Source organism: Budorcas taxicolor, chromosome 11 (assembly GCF_023091745.1).
Source record: "Budorcas taxicolor isolate Tak-1 chromosome 11, Takin1.1, whole genome shotgun sequence".
Lineage (NCBI taxonomy): Eukaryota > Metazoa > Chordata > Mammalia > Artiodactyla > Bovidae > Budorcas > Budorcas taxicolor.
In genome coordinates, this window is record NC_068920.1 from 151,256,809 (window position 1) to 151,269,969 (window position 13,161).

Here is a 13,161-nt window from a genome sequence, read left to right on the forward strand (position 1 = left end):
AGGTAACTGACTGCAGCCCCAGGGAGGGAGGGATCTCCTGGGCTAGGAAGGCCACAGCTCTCTTGCCAGACATCCCCACTGCATGCGAGAAAGTGACCAGACTACCAAGAAGAACGAGAGCAGAATGCCAGCAGACAGACCGGCATGAGCACAGGCATGGCCGTCTGGAAGTCCATGTTCTATCCGATAACAGCCAGCTAGCAGTCAAGTGAGCAAAAGCGAGAGCAGACTGACTTTTCCTGTTCAGTTCAGTTCAGTTCAGTCGCTCAGTCGTGTCTGACTCTTTGCGACCCGTGGACTGCAATACTCCAGGCCTCCCTGTCCATCACCAACTCCCAGAGTTTACTCAAACTCATGTCCATCGAGTCGGTGATGCCATCCAACCATCTCATCCTCTGTCGTCCCCTTCTCCTCCCACCTTCAATATTTCCCAGCACTGGGATCTTTTCCAATGAGCCAGTCCTTCACATCAGGTGGCCAAAGTATTGGAGTTTCAGCTTTAGCATCAGTCCTTCCAATGAATATTCAGGACTGATTTCCTTTGGATGGACTGGTTGGATCTCCTTGCAGCCCAAGGGACTCTCAAGAGTCATCTCCAACACCACAATTCAAAAGCATCGATTCTTCAGCACTCAGCTTTATGGTCCAACTCTCACACCCATACATGACTACTGGATAAACCATAGCTTTGACTGTAGAGACAAAGTAAAGTCACTGCAAAGTAACGTCTCTGCTTTTTAATATGCTGTCTAGGTTGGTCATAGCTTTTCTTCCAAGCAGCAAGCGTCTTTTAATTTCATGGCTGCAGTCACCATCTGCAGTGATTTTGGAGCCCAAGAAAATAAAACAAAAACTAAATAAAAACAAAAAAAAATAAAGCAAAAAACTTTTCCTGTTAACTGGCCATTAATAAATACTGTAGGCTTTGCAGGTCACAATCAAGGCTCTCCCGCAACTGCTCAGCTCTACTACTGCCGTCAGGTGTGAGAGCAGTCATACACTTCAGCCACGACTGTGTTGCAGTAAAACTTTATATGAAAATATAGTGGAAGAGCCAGGATCTTCCTAGAGCAGCACTGTGCCTGTTTCAGTTCAAAGGCTGAACTTCTCCCATGGGTCCTGCAGATCCAAATAGTAGTCTTTTTGGTGAAACTGAAGAATTACTAGCATGCAAAGAATAATCTTGTGTAACTGAAGATTTTATCCCTAAATTTCTACTCTACTGTCTTCCATTTTTAAATAATTTTATTTATTTACCTCTTTCCAAACTATTTATACAGGTGAATATAGTCCCAGATCTCTACTAATAATCACCTTATAATATAAAAATGTATTCATACACATATGAACATATCTCAGGATATTCAGTATAGGATTTTCATTAAAAATATAACATTCAAAGAAAATATGACCTTGCACCTACATTTGTAAAATATCAGCATTTTCTGTAATTGAAATGAAATTGATGAAATACAAGGTACTGCTTTCAAAGTACAGCTTAGACCAGAAAAATGATAAATCTTTGCTTTTTACTTAATTATACCTATTTCTAATTCTTTTTTCTTTCCAGTTTTATTAAATGTTGATTTATAAAAATGTATCAAATTTGGATAACCCTTGGAAATGCTAATCTAATCAGCCTTGATTCCTTTGATATGCAGAAGACCTTATTAATCATAGCAAACTAATTTGTGTTACTTTAACTACCTAAAGCATTCTGTGAAGTTTGCAATGTATCCCAGAATTAATTAACTCAGCTACTGTTCCAACATTTCAGCCAACTTCTTGTGCAGGTCATTATGCTTAACATTTTAATATTTTACAGTAAATTATCCACCTCTTCAATATGCCAAGCACATTTAATGAAATAGAAAAGTTGAAGTTTATAAAACTTTCTACAGCTTTTCTGTTAATACTAAAATAGCTAGAGCTTTTATTATAGATAGTATAAACTAGAGAAATTTAATGCTCAAGCGTTCCAGAACAACAATCACCAGAAACATGCATTTAATTTTAAAAAATAGGAAATAAATATACTGTAGGATATTTTTTAAGTATCAGTTTTTCCCAGTGTCTTCAAAACAAAGTAAATAGGATGATAGAGCCATTGAGCTTTATTTAAAATAAACAGAGAAAGCTGCACTTGGTTTCCGAAGATTATTTTTGTTGTTTATGTCAGGACTGAGTATAATGGAAGATGATAAATGGATTTGAGATGTTGAAGGAAACATTAAAAATCAGTAATTAATAATCATCAGTCTTACAACACGCCAGCCACTAGGTTAAGCATCCTTATCACATTTAATCCTCACAATAGTGGTGGTTTAGTCACTAAGTCATGTCCAACTCTTGCGACCCCATGGACTGTAGCCCACCAGGCTCCTCTGTCGACGTGATTCTCCAGGCAAGAATACTGGAGTGGGTTGCCATTTCCTTCTCCAGGGGATCTTCCTGACCCAGGAATCAAACCCAGGTCTCCTGCACTGCAGGCAGATGATTTATCGGCTGAGCTATGAGGGAAGCCCCTAATCCTCACAATAATCCTATCATTATTGCCCATTTCAGAAATGCAAACTTTAACATGCCAAGATTAATTAAGTCATTTGCTCAGAGTCACAGACCAATCTTTGGCAATATCAGCATTTTTAAAAAGCATCCATGTAGCACCCTGGCACCTGTTCAGACCTCTGCCGCAGTTTGCCACAGTAAACAGAAATGAGAGAAGAGTGGAGCCTTCTGATAAAGGTTTGGGCTCACGCTCACCAGATGTTTGGCTAGAATTCCTGGTACATGTAAATGCGTCAAAGGCAGTTCCAAGACTCAAACCTTCCATGGTTGCAAGTAACCTCACCAAGTTGTTTATTTTGCCATTTATTTTATTTATGGAATTCACTCATTGAATCCGAATTTTGCTTTCTGATCTTAAAAATCAAGAAGGCGATTTTCTGATCCATGATTTGCACTGGAAACTTTGCTAAGTTTTTGTTTTTGTTTTTGTTTTTTTTTAAGCAAGGAGAAGAGGATAGGCTGATGAAATCTGCCTTGCACGTGTGTATAAGAGCCACTGGGTGAGTGTCCAGTTGTGGTCATCAGGAGGAACGAGGAGAAGTGAACTTAAGAACTTAAGGGACCAGTCTGGTTGTGGGCAAGTATATGAGGTCACTGGTGAGCATACCACCAGCTGAGGAATGCTGAGAGATTCCTCCTTGAAAATAGGTTTCTGAGGGAGATGAACACTCAAGTCCTAATGAGAATAGGAAGGAAAGAGTATGAGCAAGTGTGTGCAAACCAACCTAAGTACTAGCGTTCGTTTGTATCAACCCTAATATGCATTTCTTTGGTTAAAAAAAAAAAAAGCTGTAGGGCAGAATTCAATGTCTAAAATATATCCTGTATTCTGGATAATATGTACGACCTACAGAATTAAGAGGAGCTTGACTCTCTGATACTTATGTTGATTATGTACACGTGTGTCTGCTCAGTCATGTCCGACTCTTTGTGATCCCATGGACGGTAGCCTGCCAGGCTCCTCTGTCCATGGAATTCTCCAGGTAAGAATACTGAAGAGGGTAGCCATTTCTTGCTCGAGGATGTCTTCCCAATCCAGGGATTGAACTCGTGTCTCAAGCTGCAATGGCAGGCTTATACTGATTACCACTTTATAAAATTTTTAGCTACTTGTCCTTTAAGCCACTGGCCATAAAATATGTGTTTCTCAACAAATTCCAGTACACTGAGACTGATAAGTAAATTTCAACTTATTAATGATGGGTTTGTTTTATAGAATCAGCTATTAAAGGAATGAATAAATTAAAGAAAAATGCTTCAAGTAGATGTAAAAATATTAAAAATTATTCCTGAGGGTGAATCACTAAATTGTGCATGAACCCAGTAAAAGGTTCTAGTTGAGCATTTGAGAGGTTTAAGCACCACACAACATATCTCCTTTATAAGCTACGTGCCCAGTCATCTTTAAGGATCCAGAAACAGAACTTTATAGTAACTCTGGCCTTTTGAGTTCTAGTTCAATGTATTTTCTATTACTGCCAGAGAGAGGTCATTCAAAAACTGGAGTGAGGGAAATTTGAAGTCCTCTTGGATAGACAGGAAAATGGTGGTCCATGCATGAGCAGTCGTGTCTGACTCTTTGTGACCCATGTACTATACCCTGCCAGGCTCCTCTGTCCATGGGGTTTCCCAGGCAAGAATACTGGATTGTGTTTGTCATACCCTCCTCCAGGGGCTCTTCCTGACCCAGGGATTGAACCCAGGTCTCCTGCACTAGCAGGTAAATCCTTTGCCACTGCACCACCTGGGAAGCCCTAAGAACAGCAATAACTCTGGACCATAGGAAGTTCATGATCACTCACTCAGTCAGTCATTTTCATTGAAATTATGCAATGTTACAGTACTAAATGTCAGAGTTTTAGGGGGAAGCATACCTTAACAATAAGTCCTATATGGGGGGAAGGGGTACTTCCTTTATACTTATGGCTGATTCATGTTGTTGTGTGGTAGAAACCAACACAACATTGTAAAGCAATTATCCTCCAATTAAAAATAAAAAATCATGTGCAACAATAAGACTAAAATTCAACCAAGAAACAACTCATGGTGAAGGTATGTATACAACTTGTGGAACGACATCATTTTTCAAAGTAAGGGATTTTAGTGCAAATAAAATTGCTATATATGTTCAGTTCAGTTCAGTCGCTCAGTCGCGTCCGACTCTTTGCGACCCTGTGAATCACAGCACGCCAGGCCTCCCTGTCCATCACCAACTCCCAGAGTTCACTCAGACTCATGTCCATCGAGTTGGTGATGCCATCCAGCCATCTCATCCTCTGTTGTCCCCTTCTCCTCCTGCCCCCAATCCCTCCCAGCATCAGAGTCTTTTCCAATGAGTCAACTCTTTCCATGAGGTGGCCAAAGTACTGGAGTTTCAGCTTTAGCATCATTCCTTCCAAAGAAATCCTAGGGTTGATCTCCTTCACAATGGACTGGTTGGATCTCCTTGCAGTCCAAGGGACTCTCAAGAGTCTTCTCTAATACCACAGTTCAAAAGCATCAATTCTTCGGCGCTCAGCCTTCTTCACAGTCCAACTCTCACATCCATACATGACCACTGGAAAAATCATAGCCTTGACTAGACGGACCTTAGTCGGCAAAGCAATGTCTCTGCTTTTGAATATGCTATCTAGGTTGTTCATAGCTTTTCTTCCAAGGAGTAAGCGTCTTTTAATTTCATGGCCGCAGTCACCATCTGCAGTGATTTTGGAGCCAAAAAAATAAAGTCTGACACTGTTTCCACTGTTTCCCCATCTATTTCCCAGGAAGTGATGGGACCAGATGCCATGATCTTCGTTTTCTGAATGTTGAGCTTTAAGCAAACTTTTTCACTCTCCTCTTTCACTTTCATCAAGAGGCTTTTTAGTTCCTCTTCACTTTCTGCCATAAGGGTGGTGTCATCTGCATATCTGAGGTTATTGATATTTCTCCTGGCAATCTTGATTCCAGCTTGTGCTTCTTCCAGCCCAGCGTTTCTCATGTACACCATTGTTAAATCTGACAAAAGAGGACTGTCATTTGAGAGTTGAGATGTATACTACAGAAACACCAGAAGGAGCTCAGACTCAGAAATAAAAATGGATTGTGACATGGAACTTTATTTTAACCTAATTAGATCGCTAAAGGGAAAGAAAGGCATGCTGTTTAGAGAAGCCAAGGATCTGCTTTGATGAGTCAGGCTATGACGATCGACATTTTAAAGCTGTCACCAATGTATAAGGAATAAAATTTGGCTGAAGTTCTAGGTACAGTTAGATGGTGGTGATTGACTCATCCAGTGAAATTTATTTGGGAAGTGTGACCCTGTGTCTGTATGAAGAAGCACAAGTTAGCAGTTGATACTCAGATCAGCACTTAATATGTTGCTACAGAGCACAATCGAAGTATACACTTTCTCTTTCCCCGATAACGAATCAGAGGCTAACCTCACAATATGTTCATGGCATAAGATTTTGATTGCAGTTAGAAGAGGGTGACAGCAGGTGAGATAGTTGGATGGCATCATTTACGCAATGGACATGAGTTTGCGTAAACTCCAAGAGATGGTGAAGGACAGAGAAGCCTGGTGCGCTGCAGTTCGTGGAGTCACAAAGAGTCAGACATGACTGAATAACTGAACAACAACAACAAAACCTTATCCTACCTACAAAATCTTTTGTTGCTGAAGAGATAAACATGCCAAGATTTAAAACAACATTCTGGCACGATAGAAAAATAACTGAGGGCTCTAAATTTAGAAGACAATAAATGGCTGGATGCAAGAGAAACAAACAAACAAACAAAAAAACAGGAATTGAAAGACTTCTTGAGATGATTCTGGGGAGAAAAAAAGATTCCAGCTGTTTCTCATCTGGGACACATTTTACTTCCCTGCACTCTTGAATTTAGCTATGAACATGTAGCTTTTGGGGGCCAGTTCATTTTTTTTTTTTTTTGACCAATTTTGTGGTTAAGCAGTGGGATGCAATAATAAATTTTAAAATTTTTATTGAAATGTAACATTCACACAAAATATTTCACATCCTGTAACCACCCAGAACAATGAATTTTTCTCAACAAGTCACAAGGGAAGAATAAGAAAAAAAAATTTAAATGATGCCAAGAAAAATCACAATAACTAGCAAAAGAATTGGGATTTTTCCTTTTGAGATGGGAGTAGATACACCCTCCTCTCTGAGACACATGGGAGAGGCGTGAACATGAGAACAGAACGAGAACTCTACAAGCAAGGAAAGAAAGAAATGTGAGTTAGGTAAGAGAGCAACAGTGTCTATTACACAGTGTTTCAGAAACGTGAATTTCTACTATTCTGCATGTTGCTATGCTTCTTTGATCAACTGGGAAAACTGAGAATTTAATGAGTTTTTCATTAAACTTCCTCTGAAATCCCTGTTCTTCAGAATAACAATTTTGATTTGGTACTAGTCATGCAGAAGATCAATGCTCACATTCCTTCCTTCCACCTTTTATTCTGTACAGACTCAGAGTCTGACACTGTGTAGTCATGTGTTCTCTACCAAATCATCAAAATAGGTGGGCTGAATTAGTTGTAATTGGCTTCTAATCATAATACATAACTAGCACATATTCTAATAGTCCTTCTCCTTAAAATAGTCTGTGAGTAAATGTGCATTGAGCTAATGGAGTAAATTAAAATGCATGGTGCCAAGAACTATGGACTGAAAAACAGCTAGATGAATAGCTGGTGGTGCCATTTACTGATAGGAAAGGCTGAGAAAAGAACAGGTACAAGTAGGGAGCATAGGATGCTCTGACTCAGACACATTGTTTGAGATTCCCATTGGGCATTCCTAGGAGATCCCAAGAGGAAATGGCAAGTGGGATGAGGATCTGGAGCTCAGGGAAGAGGTCTGGGTTAAAAAAGCACATATTAGGTTTCTCAGCTTACAGACAGTATACAGAACCACTGTGTCTTCTTAAGCAAAATAATTTTATAAGTTTAAATGTAAATACCAGTCAGGAACAATTATAGCAATTCAACTTTTTCAAAATGGGCAGGAGGAAAGAATAATAAAAATGTCTTCTAAAAGTTTATAATCAAAGACCATAGCAAGTCTATGGAGTGGAATCATATTCAGTCATTTAAAATGATATCATAAACATTTGTAATAAATAGAGGAAATGTTTATGTTGCAGTATTGGTGAAAGACATGGTATATACAATTTGAATTTGGTTATAAAATTTAAAAAATCAAAAAAAGACTAGAAAGAACAATAACAAAATAACAGAAGTTATGGTAATGGAAATATGAGTGAACAAAACAAAAATTCTCTATATATGTTGAGTATTCAAGATATATTACACTGAGCATACATTAATTTTATATTTTAAAATTATTTTAAAAGAAGAAGATGACAGCTTCTAGTTACTTATTATAAATAGCTGAGATGAGTTTCTAATGGCCTTGCTCTGACAATTGCTGAGGGAAAGGAATAAGACAAATTGACCACCTCATGAGAAAAACTTATTAAATAGAAGACTGCAGATGGATGGCATCGATTGTATTTTATTGGAGTGAGGTTTCCAGAGCCCAACAGGCCGACGTGCAATCAGCCCCATCGTTGCTTTGGTGTTAATAAATACTTGACTTCCCCACTCTGAATGCTGCTCCAGTGGTCTGACTGCATCATCGACCTTGCAGGCAAACACAGACACCCTTGACCTTTCCATTGATTGCTTCTTGTGTTTATTGGACAGACTCTTACTGGAGCCATCCCCATTTCTTATTCTTTAAAAAAAAAAGTGCACACAATTTAAATCAATAATGCAAATGTGATCGTTTTGAGAGAACCTTGTGAAAAGATTCATCAATTAAAGGAATCGTAGAGAATCATTCTTTTCTGATGTCTTGTAGGAAATTTAAACTAACATGTGTAGAGGAGGGGTGCAGTTTCCTTTTAGGATGCAATGAACATGATAACATAAGAGAAAGAATTAGTTAATTCATCATATCTTAGAAAGCATCTCCATATTGAGCTCATTGCCAATTTGAGATCATATCTTGCTCACATGTGTTTCATGAGGATTTAACGAATTATATGAAAAAGTGTGTCATCTAGTCAGCCTAAAGGTGTTCAGCTGATGACAGTTACTTCTACTGTGTCTTCCTATTTTTCCATTCCTTCTTCCTTACCATCTTCCCCTCCTCTAGAAAGTTAAAACAAAGAAACTGCATTTTTGATCTCTCCCTTCAAACTATCTCCCCGATGTTAATTTCCCATCTTAGAATATCTAGTCTTACAATTCCTCAGGTCAAAACTTCAGAGTCAGCTCTATAGTGAGATCTACCTTCTAAATTTCCATGTCTCATGATCCAAGCCAGCTGACAAAGAACACAGTGAACTCTACCAGTGTGTGGCAAAAATGCAAAAGGCTTTTTCTCTAATACAAGATAGGTCAATCCAAACTGAGAGAAGACCTGGGGAGATGGCACTGCCCCATTTAAGTGTGTGTGTGTGTGTGTGTGTGTGTGTGTGCTGTATCCTATGTGATCTCATATTATCCAGTGAGGGTGAGTAAACACTGGAGATGGGGAGGGCTCAGGGAGCAAAGGCTGCCATCCACGGAGACCACCACCTTTCTGAACAGTGAGTGGAGAGTGTACTGGTACTGGGGCTTCCCAGGTGGCACTAGTGGAAAAGAACCCGCCTGCCAATATAGGAGAGCTTAGAGACATGGATTCCATCCCCAGGTCAGGAAGATCCCCTGGAAGAGGGGTGACAACCCACTCCACTATTCTTGCCTGGAGAATCCCATGGACAGAGGAGCCTGAAGGGCTGCAGTCCATGGTGTCGCAAAGGGTCGGACACAACTGAAGCAAAAACACATACAGTGCCCCTGTGTGGCTAGAACCTTCCAGAGCCCTCTTTTTGAGCATATTTCTGAAGAGCAGCACAAAATCAAAAATTTGCCTATTGGGAAAAATACCAGGGACACCTTAGGCTGCTTTTGGCTTTCTACTCCATGAGTTAAATGATACAGACAAGTTAGCTATAGCTACAGAGTTCTGAAGAAAATGGTTTGACCACAAACCTCTATAATCCTAGACAGGACTCAGAAAACAGTGTTTCCCTACAAGTCTGTGGACTGTGTACTCCCGTCAGCTAGTAAAGAAACCAACAAAGTCATGAATGTAAATGTTTCTGACAAAGGAGCTATGGGCATAATAAAAGCCTTTAAAAAGAATTAAGTCAGTTATAAAGCATGGTGCATATGATAACAAACTTTATGGGATTATATAAAATATGAAAACAATGTGTGTGTTTAGTCATGTCCGACTCTGTGCGACCCTATGGACTATAGCCCACCAGGCTCCTCTGTCCCTAGGGTTTCCCAGATAAGAATACTGGAGTGGGTAGCCGTGCCCTCCTCCAGGGATCTTCCCGACCCAGTGATCAAACCCACGTCTCTTGCGTCTCTTGCATTAGCAGGCAGATTCTTTACCACTGTGCCACCTGGGAAGCCCTATGAAAACAATAAATTAGGTATGAAAGATTAGGACCAAAATTTCTGAGCATTCCCCACCTCGGCCCATTTTTTTTTCCCCCAGGAAATAGATATATGACCTAATTGAGCCAGATAAAATTCATCATGGGAGTGCTCTTAACTGGAGCAGAGAAAAGGCCCACAGCCCCCCTCCAGTGCGGAAGCAGGAGCTGGACTGGAGGTTGGGAGTGGGCCGCGAGCCTGGTCCTGTGGAGGAAGCAAGCCAGTAAGGATGGAGCCGATGTGTTGAGAGGAACAGAGAGAAGAAACAGGCAAGGAATCCTTTATAGTCTGGTTTGGTGACTAAGCGAATAGTCAGGTTTTTAAAGCTGATTCGAGTAACATTTCTGTCACTTGTACCAAAGAATACTGACTCAGTTCAGTTCAGTTCAGTCGCTCAGTCGTGTCCGACTCTTTGCGACCCCATGAATCGCAGCATGCCAGGCCTCCCTGTCCATCACCATCTCCCGGAGTTCACTCAGACTCACGTCCATCGAGTCAGTGATGCCATCCAGCCATCTCGTCCTGGGTCGTCCCCTTCTCCTCCTGCCCACAATCCCTCCCAGCATCAGAGTCTTTTCCAATGAGTCAACTCTTCGCGTGAGGTGGCCAAAGTACTGGAGCTTCACCTTAGCATCAATCCTTACAAAGAAACCCCGAGAATACTGACTAGGGTGAAGCATTATAGAATTTTTAAGAAATATTCCTAGCTTCCAAATTACCAGGGTAAAATTTGTGTGTGTGTGTGTGTGTGTGTGTGTGTGTGTGTGTGTATACATATACATAAAACACATGAGTGAAAGTTGCTCAGTCCTGTCTGACTCTTTGTGACCCCATGGACTACACAGTCCATTGAATTCTCCAGGCCAGAATACTAGAGGAGTAGCCTTTCTCTTCTCTAGGGGATCTTCCCAACCCAGGAATCGAAGCAGGTCTCCTGCATTGCAGGTGGATTCTTTACCAACTGAGCTATCAGGAAAGCCCTTATATATATAATGCATACAAAAAGCTAAATTTTGAAAGCAAAATTAGCAATGTATTAGGCTAAAAATGGGAAAACAATGTCTAAAAGGAAGATTGACTTTACCTGTTATTAAAATTATTTTAAATGAAACACTACAAGAAAATCTGATTGGGTCAAAAAGTCTAGCTATGTAAAAAAAGGGGCAGGGGCCCAAATGGAAAAGGATTTCAATTCATGTGAAAGTGGATTATTTAAAAAGCAGAAGTAGCAATATTATTGAAAATCAAAGTAAGGTTTTGGGTAAAAGATTAAATGATTAAATAGAATCATTTAATTGAAGAAAGGTCAATTTTTTTAAAGCTCCAATTAGCATTTATATTCTGTTCAGTTTTATTTAGAAATGCTTAGAGCAGATTTTATTTGGGGGGAAACTCAAGAATATGCTGGTAGAAATTCAGCAGTAATACTAAATATTATCACAATATTCTCTGTCTTAGAAAAATCAAACAGACAAAATAAAAAGGATTTTAAAAATTTAATTGTGAAGATTGCTCACAGTTGTGTATATTTATGTCTAAAAGCTAAAATCAAAAAATATCATTTCCTTTAAAGCTGAGTGGAATACAAAAGGAATACTTTTAAAAGGCGGATTTAAAATTTCATTCAATTTATTTAGAATGGATCTCCAGAGTTGAGTAACTATTTTACAGCCAGCAAGTTCAAAGGGCAGTGAGAAAACAGCTTCTCACGTTGTAAAAATTCCCTCATTAAAAACATCTTTATTCTTTCTCTTGAGGAAATTTTCCCTGTGTTTATTCCTTTCCTAGAAGACAGTTGTTTAGAATTAAAAGGCACACAGAACCTTTATCCAAATGAATTTTAAAAAGAGTGGATATATGTGTATGTATAACTGATTTACTTTGCTGTACATCTGAAAGTAACCCAACATTGTAAATCAACTATACACCAATTTAAAATGTTTTAAATAAATAAATAAATGCCTGAATTTCTGGCTCCTGAAAAAAAAAAAGTTTCGAGAAAAATTTCTATCATGAACACGGTTTAGGGTTCCATATGAGGGCCTAGCTGTGGAAATAAAGCAGGCTTTGGCTGTTAAACTCAGTGACTATTCACTCAGTCACTCACCATTCACTGAATAAATATTTATTTTGCACTGATTATGTTCCAGGCACCTGGTTCACCAGTGGTCATACAGGAGTGAGCAACAAACATTCCACATCTATTAAATTATCATGTAAATTTTGAAAATGTTGTGAAGAAAAAGAACCGAATGCCAACAGTAAACACCGGATTTTCAATAGTGACACAATAGTGAAATCAGGAAGCAGAGCATCCATTTTCTTCAAATCGAAGAGTTACCTAAAGTCTTGGAGGGACTTCCCTAATTAACTCTTTGCCTTCCCAGGCAGGGGGTGGGAGTTCGATTCCTAGTAAGGGATTAAAGATCCCACATGCATGCCTTGTGGACAAAAAAGCAAAACATAAAGCAGAAGCAATAGTGTAATAAATTCAATAAAGACTTTAAAGAAAAATAGTCCACATAAAGAAAAATCTTTAAAATAAATAAATAGTCTCCCTTCACATTCACACTGAAATATCAGTGCTTATTTTTCAGGATTAGGTGAGGAATAAATGTAATAATATAAAACAATCTCTTTACACATAATATTTGCTCTCTAAATGTTCATAAGTACACAGTGGTTAAAAAAGTTCACAGACTTGGAAGCTTAATAGATGGTGTTCAGAACTTGCTTTACTATTATTGTTTTGCTTCTTTGTCCCTATTCTCTAAAATGAGGATAAAAATATTAATTTGCACCATGTGAAACTGAAGATATTTGACTATTGCTTGACTGACAGCAATGGCGACTGCACACAGTTCAGACCTTGCCTTGAGATGTGAGCAGTTGATGATACGATAAATAATGAAGTGGCCTAGTTTCCGGCACAGAATACATGCCAAACATTTAATAGGTTTCTGTTCTTTTACATTTTAATCATTTATATAAAAAATGTAAATTCACGGTTGCATGCACATATTCATAAAATTTGTGCTGTTTTTTCTTGGCTCTCAAGATGCTGAGAGGCAGGTAAAAAGCAA